General features: G+C 52.4%; 1 long non-coding RNA gene across 1 annotated transcript in view; it reads right to left on the reverse strand.

Moving 5' to 3' along the window:
• Window positions 1–4,622, reverse strand: part of LOC114484915 (uncharacterized) — a 30,780-nt gene extending 26,158 nt beyond the window's left edge. Inside the window, exons 1-2 of the long non-coding RNA XR_003678276.2 lie at window positions 4,405–4,622; window positions 3,948–4,024 (exon numbers count right to left, since the gene is read on the reverse strand). This is a non-coding gene — a long non-coding RNA (uncharacterized lncRNA). The remainder of the gene's footprint in view (window positions 1–3,947; window positions 4,025–4,404) is intronic.
• Between the last annotated feature and the right edge of the window lie 6,656 nt (window positions 4,623–11,278).

Consider the following 11,278-nt stretch of genomic DNA (forward strand, 5'->3'; position numbering starts at 1 on the left):
CTCCAAACTTCTTACTTATGGCCCAGCATAACCCACCTTGCCTCATGATAATAATACTGCTAGTACTTGTAAAGCATTTGGCATGTACCAGGCACGATTCTAAGCATTAACCATATATTCAATTCATTTAATGCTCGCAACAACCCTATCATTTTCCCCATTTTTTTAGGTGGGGAAATTGAGGCCAAGGGGGTTAAATCACTTGCCCAGGGTCCCTTGGAAGCGTGGTAGCTATACCGGTATTTGAACCCACACGGTTGGGCCCTGGCACCTAGGCGCTGACCACTGAACAGGGCTGCCTCTGTATATGAACGGACCAGGGAGTAGCAGTAAAGGCCCCAGAGTGTGGCTCGAGGCTCGGTGGTCTCGGTGTCCCCTCCACCCGCCACCTGTCCCAGGGGCAATCCTGGACTCAGGGCTCTGAGGGTCACAGCTCCTGGTTCAACAGCCATACCCAAGGGTGTGTTTGTTCCACAATTTACAGCAGTGCCCACTCTGTGCTGGGTGCCATGTCCCATGTCCCAGAGAAAATGCAGACCCCTCAGCTGCCCCCAAGATCCTGAGGACAGATGAATATACAACTGTCACAGCTCAGCAAGAGACAGCAGGAGCTGGGGGTGGGAGGAGGTCAGGGGAGGCTGCCCCCAAGGAGGGACCCAGGAAGTGTGACGCGGGTCCAGCAAAAAGACTGGGTAGAGTGCCCCAAGTGAGGGAGAGCTCAGGAAGGGCCCTGGAAAGAGGAGCCCATGCGCTCAGGGAACTGTTTGTGGTCACATGTGGCCAAATTGCTGCAGGGAGGGGCTTGACGACTCACTCTCCTTGTGACCTTGGGCAGCCTACACCACCTCTCTGGGCCTCAGTGTCCTCATCTGTAAAACAGGAGTAATGATATAGTAGTACCCATCTCCTAGGGCTGTCCCTAGCATTCAGCCTCACAAGCCCGCATCGGGCAGGCTGCAGGAGCGTGAATCGGTGCTGCTGCTAGGATTATTAGAAGCGTGAGGGGCCCAGCCTACTCGCTTCTTCCCCTTGCATTCAGCTCCTCAGATGCAGAAGCCCTAGGGCCCCAAATTCACATTCGTGGGGGTGACCCAGGACGTAACAAGTGAGGAGCTGCTGCTCCCCAGGATATCACACCAAGAGACCGGTGTTCCTAGCATCCTGGACTCCCAGACTCGGAACTCCAGACCAGCGTCCACTGTCCCCATGGTTCACAGCTTCCGGCAGTCTCAGCCCCCCTGCCTGGCTTTGCCCCCTCCAGTTGCCTCCAGTCCTTTTGTGTGTAACATTTGTCTTTCTTCCCCTTGACTCACTTTAACTTTCTCCACATCTTGACCAATCCCGACTGAGAGTCACATTTGATCCTTGAGCTTCTCTTTTTTCAAAGGCACATTAAGACAGAATTGCTAAGTGTTTTTGAGCATTTGCTATGTGCCTGGCATTTCCATTCATTCATTCATTCATCCACTTATTCAACAAATAGCTGTGAGCGCCTCCCATGGGCCTTGGAGTTCATCAGTAAACCATTAAGATTCCTGCCTGGTGGAGCTCACGTTGCAGGGGCGAGGGAGGGAGAGGAAAAGGTAATAAATAAAACCTGCCAAGTCTACAACCCGTTCTGTGTATACACAAACTCACTGAAGCACAGCAACAACCCTATGAAATGTTTATCCCCATTTTCCAGGTGAGAAAACCAAGGCTCAGAGAGGGGAAGTCACTTGCCCAAAGTCACGCAGCTAGGAAATGGCTAAGTCCGAATCTGAACCCACACCAGTCAGACTCCAGCAACCAAGTTCTTAACCTCCCCGGGAGACTGTCTACTAAGATAAAAGCCACTGGCGCTGTTCCACCAGCAGTGCATTTGGGAAGCATCACAGTGTCCCAAGTTGTGGGTGTTGGTGCTCAAGGGCTGCTAATTCCCATGAGTCCACAGGCAGGATGAGCGCTGCCCTCCCTTCCAGCAGCCTCCAAATGGGGAAGGCCAAGTACACAGTCACTCTCTGGCCAGAGCCGGTGGGAACAGGACGTCCTGGACCTCTTGCCCTGGCCAGGCCCAGAGAGCTATTTTGGGGCACGTTTATTGATGGGACATGGGTGCCCAGCTGGACTCTTGATTCAAGAGGAAGGCCGCAGCTGGCCTAGGATGGCTCCGCTCCTCCACGTCCTGCACTGCCGTGGGGCAGCTATCATCCGTGTCCTGTCCACACCCCAGGCCCAGGTTGCAGCCTGAGCTGGCTGGCTCCAGGAAAGGCAGGGGTCCCTACTGGAGTGGAGGGATACTGGGGGTCACGTGGATTATTGTTTACCAGAATTCTGGAGCCTGATTCGATTCACAGGAGGCAGAACCCAGAATGAATACAGAATGAATATAGAAATGGGTTATGAGGTCAGATGCAGGTTCAAATCCCAGCTGTGTCCCCTAAGACAACTTACCTTGGGAAAGCCAGGTCAACTCTCTGAGGCTTAGTTTCCCTGTCTGTAATATGGAGTCAATAATAACCCTCAATCACAGGGAGGGAATGAGGCTTAAATGAGGTAGTGTGAACTGCTCAAAGCCTGGCATACAGAAAGTGCTCAATAATTAATAACTTTGCAAATAATGATTGACAGCTGACATTGACTGGGAGTTTGCCATGAGCTAGGCACTGGGCTAAATTATTGATCTGTTTTATCTCATTTCATCCCCCAGCAATTCCAAGAGACTGGTGAGTGACACTGTTACAGGTGCCACTATTATCCCTTTGTACGGATAAGGAAACCGAGACTCAGAAAGATAAGACCTGCCTAAGATCACACTGCAAATATGTGGCAGAAAAACCTGCCTTTGAACCCAGACCCCCATTTCCCCCACGCCTATACCTGAGATTGGTTACAGAAGTTCCTGTAAACACCCAAGTCCCTGCCGTGCCATGTTCACTTCAGGCATCCCTCAGTCTGGGGAAGTGACCTCCTGGCTCTTCCACCTGATGGGAATCCAGAAACCAAAGGTCCCAGAATATTCCTTTGACCTTCCTCCCTCCCCTCAGGGTTATTTTGTTTTCCTGGTTAGTCGGCAAAATATCTCCAAGAAACTGGCTGGTTGGCAAATGTTCCAGGCTGATTTAGAGGGGCGTTTTGCTGTGTACGCTGAGGGCAGGGTGCTGGGGGGCCCAGTGGGGAGGGGAGGGCAGGGCAGGGGATCCTCCACCTGACCTGTGCAACCTCAGGCCAGAGTGGGTGCAGTCTTTCCTTCCTAAGGCGCTCTTTGTGGCCTGAACCTGCTTACACGCTTCACCCTGTGCCCTGAGGGTGCACTCCAGCCTCCTTCGGCTGAAAGAAGCAGCCCTTTGAGAGATCTGCCCTTCTGCCTTTCTAGCCTCTCTCCCACACCATCCTCCAAAAAGGCTATGCTTTTCCTGCTTCCAGGCCTTTGCCCCCGCTGTGCCCTCCCCCTGGGATGCGGTTCCTCCATTCTCCACCTGCCAGATGCTTCTCCCTGTCCTTCACAACTCTTTCACCGTGAGGCCTTCCCAGAAACCCCCCTCCCAACCCCCCAGCAGTGTTGTCCCCCTGGCCGGGAGTTGCCACAGCAACAGAGAGACACTGCTTCCGGAACTACCTTGTGCTCCAACTGGCAAGACTCTGACGTCCAACTAGCCAGTGGTTACCTCCACATGGGTCTCACACAGACCCCTCAGATGTCACAAAACAGAACCTCAGAATCTCCCATTTCCCCTCCTAAAACCCCAGCCCTTCCCACTAGTCTTCTCTTCTCAGTAAACGGTGCCACCTCTCACCCAGATATTCAGGACAATACCTAGAAGCCATATTTGATACCCTGTTGCTTCACCCCAACACATCCCATCCATCAGAAGTCCTGTCAACTCAGCGGCCAGATACCTCCTGAATCCATATTCTTGTGCCACCTTTGTAGCCACCACCATGGTGCTGGCGGCCACCATCCTCACCTGCTTGGACTGTGACAGCGGTCTCCTCCCTAGTCTCCTGGCTTCCCAGCTTTACTCCATCACAGTAGGAGGTGCCTCTGTAAAAGATAAATTAAGTCAGGTCACACCCCTGCTCAAAACCCTCTAAAACGCCCCTTCCCTCTTAGAATAAAACTCCCTATCGTCACCATGGCCTGTAAGACCTTGTATGATCTGACCTTTGCCTGCCTCCCCAACCTCATCTCTACCCCATTTCCCTCCCTCACTCTGTTTCTGCCACACTTGCCTTCTCCCTGTTCCTGAACTAGAAAGCTTGTTCCTGTCCCTAGGCAGAGACTTGCTCTTCCCTTTGCCCGAACCAAAGAGATCTGTCTGTTTCATTCTGTCACTCCATTCAGGTCTCTGCTCAAATGTCATCTCCTCAGAGAAGACTTCCATGACCTGCCCATAGAAAATAGTCCCCTCCATCACCACCTACCCCTCGACCGACTTTATTTTCCTTCATTGTAGTTGTTGCTATCTGACATATTACGTATTATCCGTATATTGGTTTTAATCTAGTTTGCTGCTAACTGTTTGACAGGCTCTCGGCAAGCGGGGAGCTCTGATGTTTACATTTGCCAATTTCTGGGGCATAAACACTCCCGTGGTGGCTGATTTCAAGCTCCCAGCACGACTTCACTGAACGTGGAGTTGAGAAGACGTATTCAGTGTCATGCCATCAGGTACTATTTCCACCGCAGAGTGCGGTGTATGATGCAATCTCATACAATAGATGTCAATAACCTCAAGAAATATGAAACAGTACATTAATTAGAAAGTGGTGAGTTTTGAGTAGTTGTTACTTTTATTTGTATTATAATTTATTTAATTGTAAGTTCAAATAATTTAAAAATTTTTGTGATGGCTGTGTAGAAAGCAGCTTGCAGAATTCGCCAGCCAGCAGTGCCGGCCAGCTCCAGCACACCACTGAATGAATATAAGCAAACATGAGGACAGGGACATTGTGCATCTTGTTTGCTGCTCTTTCCCTGGGGTCTAGAATAGTACAAGGAGCCAATAGTAGGTGCTCAGCCCGTATGTGGTGAACATTTTATAATGCATCTGTTTGCATCAGAAAGCACAGACCGTTTGCCCCGATCAGCTTGACTCTGTGGGCTGAGTCCAGCCTACAAATGGGTTTCATTTGGCTCTCGGAATGTTTTTAACATTTTTTTTTTAATTCGTTGCCAACCTTTCAAAGTCATGAGATTTTTGCATGAAACTCCACATAAACATGGATTTGCAGCTTCCCTTGAAAATTCTGAAGCTCTGGGCACCCCGGGCCTGATTCCCGCATGACAACAGAGGTCAGAGCTGAGGGGCCCCCCTCCAGACCGGCAGGAGCTTGCCAGTTCACCGCAGTCCCCACCCCTCACTGTCACCTCCCACCAGGCCCGCTTCATTCATTTACACAACCTGCTGGCCCTGTAGATAGTCGAGTTGTAATTTCTATCTTAGCCTCCATTCTAGCACTTGTCACAGTGTCCCCGCAAGACTGAGGCCACCTGGAGGACAGACTCTGTGAGTTAGGTCCCCTGGCGCTTCCACTCCTGCTACAGGGCCTGGCACACAGTAGGCGCATAGGTCCTGGAATTTGGTTATATGTTTGTTGTCAGACGAATCCCAAACCCTCAGCTCCCCTACCTGGGGCATGCAGTCAGTCCAAGCCCCGACCAGAATGTGACAAAGAGGTTGGCCCAGGCCAGGGTTTAAAAATACCCAGGGCTGGTCAGCTGCGAGCACTCGGAGGTGTTGAAATAAACGGGCAAAGTCTGGCCAGAGGCCAGCCCCCCAACTTTGCTCTGTGTAAATGTGGGTGAACGGGAGGGGCCGCCAACAGCTCCTCAGGGAGGTGGAGCAGTGGGGAGACGGGGATGTAGCCCCTTCTCCCAGCACCCTGCTTGGGAAAGGTCAGCGCTAAGTTTATAAACAGCATCGGGTGACATGACATAATTCCGCATAAAGGGTTACCGGGCAGACCGTGAACACAGGGCGTCCTCCCCTGATGTTTCCACGCCGCGGTCTCCCGGCGTCAAGAGCCGGGATGTTGCTCGCCCTGTGGTCTTCCCGCGGCCTTCAGAGCTGCTGCCTAGCCTGCTGGAACCACAGTTAAAAATAAAGCTCCCAGCACAGTCCCCTGGGGGACAGCCAGCCCCGGGGCTGGACAGGGGAGGACCAAGCTCTGATTGAGGGCCCACTGGGTGCCGGGCGCTTCCGAGACATTTGCTCGCTGAGCCTCACAACGGCCTTGGGAGGGAGGGATCGTCGTGCCATTCACAGATGGGGAAACTGAGGCCGGGGAGCGGTGCACTCACTGGTTCAAAGTCTCCTGCTCACTTTGTGGCAGTGCTGGCATTCAGATCCATGAGGCTGAAGTGTCAAGAAGTCAGGGGCTCCGTATGCCACAACTACTGAAGCCCACGCGCCTGGAGCCTGTGCTCCGCAACAAGAGAAGCCACCGCAATGAGAAGCCCACGCACCACAATGAAGAGTAGACCCTGATCACCGCAACTAGAGAAAGCCCGCATGCAGCAACGAAGACCCGATGCAGCCAAAAATAAATAAATAAATTTATTTAAAAAAAAAAAAAAAAGAAGAAGAAGAATTCAGGGGCTCAGCGTTTCTTTCTGCTGGGTCCCGAGTCCCTGGAACAGTGTCCGGACCTCAGCAAGCAAACCTGCTCCTCCTGCTGTCATTTTGGGGGTAGGGGTGGACAGGGGGATACACATTAATAGGTAAATTAAATATATTGTATTTCAGATGTGTCTCCCTAGCAATAGGTTCCAAGAAGAAAAATAAACCAGGGAAGGGGGATGGAGCACCACAGAGAGGTACAGATCTAAACACGGGAGCAGGGCCAGAGGAGGCCTCGCTGAGCAAATATTTGAGGACAGACTTGAAAGAGATGAGGGATTGGGCAATGGGGCTACGTGAAGGAAGAGCATTCCCGGCAGAGGAAACAGCAAGTGCAAAGGCCCTGAGACTGGATCGTGCCTGGCATGTGTGAGGACGATGAGGAAGCCAGTGTGGCCGGGGCAGCGTGGGAGGCAGTGGTGGGGGGCAGATAGTGCAGAGCCTTGCACATTGTAGGAAGAGCTCAGGCTTTTATCTGGGGTAGCTGGGAGCCACGGAGGGTCCTGAGCAGGTCAGCATCGTCTGACCTCGGTTCTGAAAGAATCCCCCTGACTATGTGTGGAGAAGGGACTGTCAGGGCCTGGGGGGAAGGGTGACAACCAGAGAGGAGGAGACTGCAATGGTCCAGGCAAAAGATGATGGTGACCAGGCCCAGGGGTGGCCATCAGAGGCGGGGACGTCGGGGCAAGTCCATGGCCTCATATTCTAGATCTGTTCTAAAGGTGGACAGGACACACTGCTGGGCCAGATGTGGCAGAAATCAAGAAATCAGGGATGACTCCAAGGTTTCAGGCTGCGTGACTGGAAGGATGGAGCTCCCCTGTTACGGAGACGCCCGAGCGCTCTGCTGGGCTCCCAGGAGAGGACAGATGTGCAGCAGCCTTTCCCGGGGCCACGTGGGACCTGTGCAAAGCCCTTTCCTCAATCTGGTCACCTTGCTTTCTGAAATTCTCCCCAGTTCCGATCGGGATTCTTCCGCAGCTCCCCCATTCCATCCCTGGCCCTGAATTTCTTGTAAATTGTGCAGAGGCCCCCAGGTCCCCTCTCCCCCTCGATCCGTGAAGAGCAGCAAACACTTCTATGAGCCCTCATCATGTGCCTGGCAGGATCCTAGCCTTTACATTTGTGAATTCATTTGATCATCACAACAATTCAAAGAGGTGGGGGCTATTATTACATCTACTTCATGGATGAGGAAACTAAGGCCCAGACAGATGAAGTCACTTAAGTCTGGGAGCACACAGCTAACAAGTGGCAGAGGTAGGATTTGAGCCCAGGCAGCTGACCCCAGGGCTCATGCTCTTAACCACTATACTGTCTCATGAGGCGCTCACCACTGACCATGAAGAGCCGGACTGGGGTGGGGGGAGGGGGCTTCAGCCGCCCCTCCCACATAGCAGGGACAGTTGTCACTTTCTGAGCGTCTGCCCCATGCCTAGCACTGTACCCATGCTCCCTCTATTCTTCGCATCAACTGAAGAGGTGGATAGTATGATGATTGTGCCCATTCTACAGATGAGGAAACTGAGGCTGAGCATGGAGAGGAAGTGCCACGTCCAAAGTCACACAGCCAAGGCATGAGAACTCGGGGCTCTGGGCCTCCAGACCCCATTCTATCCCCTCCTCCGCACTGCCTGTGCTTGTCACCTGCTTCTTGCCCTGGTAGTGAGGGGAGTATTTAGGGGTGTGGTGGCCATGTTGAATTTCCTTCCGGCTGGCTGGCAGAGGATGAGGAAGCAGGCTGAGGATGCGGAGAGGTAATTCAGGGACAGCGCAGCTCTTTGGGCTTGTGGATTCTGTCTGATACAAGCAACATTTCTGAGGCCAGCGCTGGGCCAGCCTCAGGGGATACTGAGGCGGGACCATGACGCTGAGCATGAGAGAGGTCAAGGTCCTATGCCTCTGATGGCGTAGGAAATGGTGGGGGTGTCACAGGAGTTCAGATCAAGAGCAGCTCAGGGGAGCAGGTGTTTGTGAACCTTTTGCCTTGGGCAGCCTGTTTACCTCTCCAGACCTCAGTTTCCAACTCTGTGAAATGGGTTGATAATGCCTGCATCAGAAGGCTGTTGTCAGGACTCATGTTGGACACCAAGGGGCCTTGCTCCATCTCTAGCCAACCGCCACTGTCTTTTAGGACAGGAAGAGCACAGGACCCAGAATATCAGAGATATTCTGGGAGACACTGAACCTGTTGGACATATGGGAAAAAAAAAAAAAAAAAAAGCAATGTTTTAGACACTTGCTTCACCTGTGAGGTGAATGCTTTCCATCTACTTTACACATACATAGAAGCTCTCCATCCCCTGCTGAGGTGAGTGCTAAGATCATCTTCCCTGAACAGGTAAGAAAACTGACACCCAGTTATGTTATGAGACTGAACCAGGATCACAGAGCTGGGAAGGGATGAAGCAGCGATTCAGACATGACTCACTCTGCCCCCTTAGCTTCATGTTGTCCATCGCAAGGCTGAAATCATAACAGCTTAGATTTTTCTTGAGCGCCTATTATGTGCCATGCACTATTCCAAGCACTTTACAAGTATTAACCAATATTAATCTTGACCTCTGATGGATGAGACAGGTGCTGCTTTCTTCCCATTTTACACACGAAGAAAGAGCTTAAGTAATTTACACAAGGTCACAGAGCTAGTGATTTGTAAAGCCCGGATTCAAGCTCAGACAGTCTGGCTCCACAGTCCTTGGTCTTACACTGCAAGGCTCCACTTGAGAGGGTTAGCATGGTGCCTGGCACACAGTAAGTGCTTAATAAATTGTTAAACCTTTGAAAAGGATATAGCGATAAGCAGGGCCTTCCTATTCTAGACCACACCGAGGCCTCGCTTGAGAATTCGCTGTTCCCTTATTTCCACCCCTCCCTGTTGATCCCGCTCACCAGAGGAGAAACTGCCCGTGGGCCATTTTCCCCGTCTCTCCCTCCCTCTGGGAAAATTCTGTGCGGCATCCATGGGGTCATGGGGCTGCTGGCCACAGGGCTGGCTAGAACCCGAGTTTGGCCAGGTTATCATGTTTCGTGGTCAGCCACCTTCGCCCCTGACCAGAGCAGTCTTTCCAAAACGGAACATTCAGTCACCACCCGTCCCTGTGCTCAGCTGTCCTTGTGCCCCTGGCCTCACTTCCTGCCCACCCTTCGGGGGTTTGTTCCCAGTATCCTTGTCTTTTACTGACATCTCATGAAGATGACCAGAGCAGACAAGAGAGAGTCAGAGAAAGAGAAGCTGAAAGGCCTAGAGAGACAGTGAGAGAATCAGAGAGACTGTCAGGTACTGACAGATAAAGACAGAGACAGATCATGAGAGAGACAAAGAGGAGGCACAGACAAAGATGAAGAGACAAAGACAGAGAGAGAGAGAGAGAGAAGGAGACAAAGAGAGACAGAGATGGAGAGACAGGGGGAGCCCTGCAGATACCCTCTGCCTTCCTGCGTCCACAGCCTTAGGTCTCCTTCCAATGGATCTTGACCTTCTCCCAAGGCTACCACATCTTCTCTCGCCACACCCCACTGCCTCCTAAGCCCAGCGGGTCACCGGAGACTCCCCACCTGCCCCTCCCCCACCCCATGCACGATCCCTGCCTAACTCCGGCTCACCCCTTTCCTCCAGGAAGCCCTCCCGGCTCCCTCTACGTACCCCAGCTGCATTCACCTTACTATGCCGTTGCTGTCAATTTATTGGTGTGTCTCCCCCACTGGAATGTCAGGTCCTTGCGGGCAGGAACTCGGTCTATCTTGCTCATCCCGCACCCCTGCACTCAGCACAGTGTCTGACACAGTAGGTGCTCAATGTATATTGGCCGAAAAAAGTACTAAACCAGCTGCTTTTGCTTCACCTTGGAGAAGCCTTCCCTGGTGGTGCTTATCACTATTTCATTGTGTGATTTTTTGATTCAGGGTCTGTGTCCCCTCTGGCCCCAGGAAGGCAGAGTCTGGGTTTGTTATGTTCACCTTTGTTTCTCCAGTGCCTGGAACAGTGCCTGGAACAGAGTAGGTGCTCAAATATTGGTGGAATGAATGAATATGCAAATGGTTTAATCACTAGCTACCTGGAAGTTTTTTTTTTTGTTTGTTTGTTTGTTTTTTTTGTGGTATGCGGGCCTCCCTCTGCTGCGGCCTCTCCCGTTGCGGAGCACAGGCTCCGGACGCGCAGGCTCAGCGGCCATGGCTCACGGGCCCAGCCGCTCCGCGGCATGTGGGATCCTCCCAGACCGGGGCGCGAACCCGGTTCCCCTGCATCGGCAGGCGGACGCGCAACCACTGCGCCACCAGGGAAGCCCTACCTGGAAGTTTTGAATCTTATGTTTTAGTCCATTTGAATCCAGCTCAACGTCTCCCCGTTACTGTTCAGATCAAACCCTGAGTCCTTCCTAAGGCCTGCGAGGCTCTGAGAGATCTGGCCCCAGCCACCATCTATCTCCAGCCTTGCTTCTGTCCTTCCCACTCTCCCCTCGCACTGGCACCCGTGTCACCATTCCCCAGGGCGCCATACGTGGTAGACATTCTCAGCTACCCCGTCCACACCCCACCATACACCATGCCGGCAGCGTTGTTTTGTTTTTTTCTGTGAGCGAGACTGCTTAGAAAATGGAGCACATTTGTACAAACAACCTCAAGGTCACCAATAGACCTTGGTCACTGTGGGACAATCTCCAAGGTTCAGCCAG

The sequence above is a fragment of the Physeter macrocephalus genome, unplaced genomic scaffold (genome assembly GCF_002837175.3).
Source record: "Physeter macrocephalus isolate SW-GA unplaced genomic scaffold, ASM283717v5 random_188, whole genome shotgun sequence".
In the NCBI taxonomy this organism is placed as follows: domain Eukaryota; kingdom Metazoa; phylum Chordata; class Mammalia; order Artiodactyla; family Physeteridae; genus Physeter; species Physeter macrocephalus.